This window comes from Cucumis melo, chromosome 8, assembly GCF_025177605.1.
Source record: "Cucumis melo cultivar AY chromosome 8, USDA_Cmelo_AY_1.0, whole genome shotgun sequence".
Classification (NCBI taxonomy): Eukaryota; Viridiplantae; Streptophyta; class Magnoliopsida; order Cucurbitales; family Cucurbitaceae; genus Cucumis; species Cucumis melo.
The window spans coordinates 21,216,941-21,220,897 of NC_066864.1; the positions used below are offsets into that span (position 1 = coordinate 21,216,941).

The 3,957-nt window shown below is 31.8% G+C and overlaps 1 non-coding gene across 1 annotated transcript; it reads right to left on the minus strand.

Annotated features, from left to right (window-relative positions):
- Positions 1-3,364: 3,364 nt before the first annotated feature.
- TRNAK-UUU (transfer RNA lysine (anticodon UUU)) lies at positions 3,365-3,436 on the minus strand. The gene has a single exon. It is a non-coding gene; the product is annotated as a tRNA-Lys (tRNA).
- Positions 3,437-3,957: the final 521 nt, after the last annotated feature.

Below are 3,957 nucleotides of genomic sequence, written 5' to 3' on the forward strand. Positions count from 1 at the left end.
ATCTATCAATGATAGGAGTCTATCATCGATAGATCATGTAGCAAATGTTGGTCTATCACTGATAAACCATAGGAGTCTATCAACGATAGAAGTCTATCACCGATAGATTTTGCTATATTTGCAATTTTTTTAAAATGTTGCTACATAGTTAATAATTATTCTAACAATTGTTATCCATTATAATTACCCAATAAATTTCGAATTATTTGAAAGCCATCCGCGCTCGCCTCTCTGCCAGTCAACACTCCACCACGTGTCGTCTTCTTCTTATGCACCTACTGCCCTCAACGTCCTGACTTCGAACCTTAGCTCTCACCTTTTATTTTTTCGACGAATCTCTTTCTTAGCATTTTCATAAATATTTAGCAACTTTCTGTAAACCTCCATTCTTCCATCAAATTTCGCGCGCGTGCATCCTTCAGATCACCATTACGAATCCCAGGAGCAATTATCTTAATTATTTTTCTATAAATACCTATTCTTTTCCCGATTCTAGCTTCCATGAAATTCATTCACTAATCATACCAAATTTTCTCTCAATAAATTCCTTTCCATTTTTCTCTCTGCAATTCTTCAATTCTAGCAAGATTTTAGTTCCAACAAGATTTTCGTAATCCACATGGAGGAGTAAGTCTTATTTGAGGTGAAAGGTTAGTGGGTTATGCATGTTTTTCTAGAAACATACACTTTTGTGTCAAAATTAGTTTGTTGTTCTTTAATTTTCTTCAAGGAAACATGAATTTCATTCTGTAAACGTTTGTTTGTAAAATTAATACTGATTTCTTGAATATTAATTTCTCAACTATAGTATGCATATATTCATTTTTCTTATATTTTTATGCAGAATATTATAATAGACTTCATTACGAAGCTAACACAACAAAAATCAACAAAACGGAGTCCAAACGAGAAAATGGGTAATTTGAAAATCTATGACATTTTGTAAGTAAGTTAAAAATCCTTGACATGTGTCGACATCAGAACCACACGCACCTCTCCAAGGTCAAGTGTTCTAACTCACCAATCGCAAATTAATTCCAAAATTTTTTTGCATCTCCTTACCGCGCCTTTATTCACTGTTCGCCTCTCTATTGCTGCAATGTGTCATCGTCTCCTCATTTGTACTTCTTAGATGTCCTAAGTCCGAATCTCAGCAATCGCAAATAAGTTTTTTTCATATATTTCGAGTGGTAATTAAGCAACTTGTCGAAAATCCTCTGTTTTTCTTCAATTTCACGCGTGCACAAGCTCCAGACCATCGTTTTGAACCTCTCTAACGGTTATTTTGATTTCTTTTCTATAAATACATATTTTCCCCTAATTTCTCATCAATTCATCCATCCAACTCCAATTTTCACCAAAATTCTATCTAAATTTTATTTTGCCAAAACTTTTCTCTTTCCATTTTGTCATTTTACTCCAAAAAACTCTAGCAAAGCAATCTTCTTTGATCCAATGGAAGGGTAATTTTCTAAGGAGTAAGAGGACGATGTTTATTCAATTTCTTTGAGAGTTTCTTCCATTTATTTGTACTTTTTGTTTGTGAATTAAATTTGTATCTAAAAAATAACTTGCTTTGATTCCATGTTACAAATTCTCTTAATATTCCCTACATACTCTTTTATATTTTCTTTTTTCTACTAACCACTTTCCTTTCGAACTTTGGCTTCAAGAATTTTTATTACCAACCATTCCCTTGGGTTCGACACCTTAACTTGCCACCAAACTACGGTAAAAAGTAAGGGTAAATCTAAAAAACTTTCTGCAAGGTAAATTGGTGAGTTCCTTGTCTTTTTTCTTGGTTCTTGGCTTGCAACTAGTATTACATTTTCCAATTAGTAGGAAAATTTCATATTTCCTCACTTAGATGATTTTTTTTGCTTTACCAAACTTCTGCGAATCTATGAAGTATCATGCTATATAAGTTTCAGTATTATCTAATTTAGGTTCTTAAAGTACAAAGGTTAAATTCTTAACTCGTTTGTTTAGTTTTTTTTTCTCTTATGAATTGTACATCCTAAATTTTATCATGTATCAATTTTTTAATAGAGTTACATCCAGTTATCGTTATGGTTATGGTTACACTTACGATTTTCACTATATTACCAATATATTAATATTTGATTTATACTTATCACAATAGATAGCTCATCAATTTTCACCTAGGAAAATAAAAAATAAACCTCATAAAAGGAAGAAAATATTAATTTAGAAGAGAAAATATATAATTAAAAAAAGATGATCTAATAATAATTATTATTAAAAAAAGCTTCAAAAGACAAAAAGAAGAATGAGAAAATGTATTTTAGAAAGTATTATTGTGATTAAGTCAAAGATGTATTTGGAATAACTCAGATAAAAAAGGTTTTTTAAAAATTCCTTTTTATTTATTTTTCAAGGTTCGCAGCAGTTGTTGGAGTTAGTGATCAGAAGTTTGCTGTGGAGTTGTCGAAAATGGCACCCAGTGGTCGACCGACAATGGTCACAGGGATGGTGTCTACAGTTGGCTGACAAAATTTCTAGATAAATTAAGGAAAAAAAGAAGAGGTAGTTCATGGGCTTGAATATTGTTTGCTATTCAAATCCATGAGTGTAAGAAGCTTTGGTGAAGATAGTCGTCAATCAATGAGGTGAAAATGGTCAACAATTGCCAATGATTAAGACAATTGGTTAGTCGACGACTGTCTTGACAGTCGATCACCAAGGGTCATGACTATTGGTCATTGACCATCACTACGTTCGTTTGTTAATAGGCACGACATTGATAATTAACGATAACAATTGATCACCGTCGATTAAGATGTTCACTTGACGATACTAACATCCAAAGTTGTAGGTCACCAACAATCAAGACAATTGTGTGCTTATTAAGACAATTGATAATCGACAGTCAAGACGATCCAGAGGCGACGGTTAAGACCATCGATTGTTGTAACCGTCAATTGATCATGATTATTGTTAATCGTGAAGTTGGCTAATGCTTATTACCAACTGTCATCAATAACCATTGATAAGAGGTTGAAGTGAAATTTTTCCTAAAACATATAACATTCAATAGAAATAAAACATATTTCAAACCTATAAATTTGGTTTCTTAATCCGATTCATTTTATTCCAGCCCAATTAGATAAAAAGTGATTAAAAACAAATCTAAACTATTTCTTTTGTGTTAGGTAAAATAGATGGAGACATAGATATGTTAAAATCACTTTTTAAGAATACCTTCAGTCTCTTGTTTGAAACTACAAATACGTATTGAATTTTCATTAAAGTAAAACTAGGGGTAGGCCGATCGAGTCTTAAAATATTTGACTAAGTATGTAGGTATCTGACCCACTGAGGCAACTATAACAAAATCAATAATCGCCGTCTGTGGGGATCGAACCCACGACCACGTGGTTAAAAGCCACGCGCTCTACCACTGAGCTAAGACGGCAAGACATGACAGTGACAATCGTTTCACAAAATATGTTGTTTAGTTTAATAATTTGGGACATTCTAAAAGGTTGGACAAATTTCAAGAATAATATATTTTTTTTAAAACTCTCGTAAAAAATAGGATACTTAGAAAAGATACAATTTGGGATGAAGGTGAAACTATTTTGCGCACCCGGTACACAACCTTTTTAAGAAAAGAAAACCAAACCCCAAATTAACCTATTATTTGAAGTATAAATGATAGTCATTTGAAGTTTGGACTCTTTGACAAGTATTTCCACTAATCAAAAAATTTTGTTTTGATGCAACACATTTGGTTGTACATTTTAAGCTCTTTCAGTTGAACAAATTTTGAAAAAAAAATGAAAATTGTACATCTTTAGATGACTTTTTTCTTTAAGCTTTCAAGGATTTTTTTCCTTAAGTTTTTAATATGACCATGGTTTTGGTGAAAATAAGAATGCAAGTTCGTATAATTTTACATTCAAAATTAAAGTTCATATGAATTATAATATATAA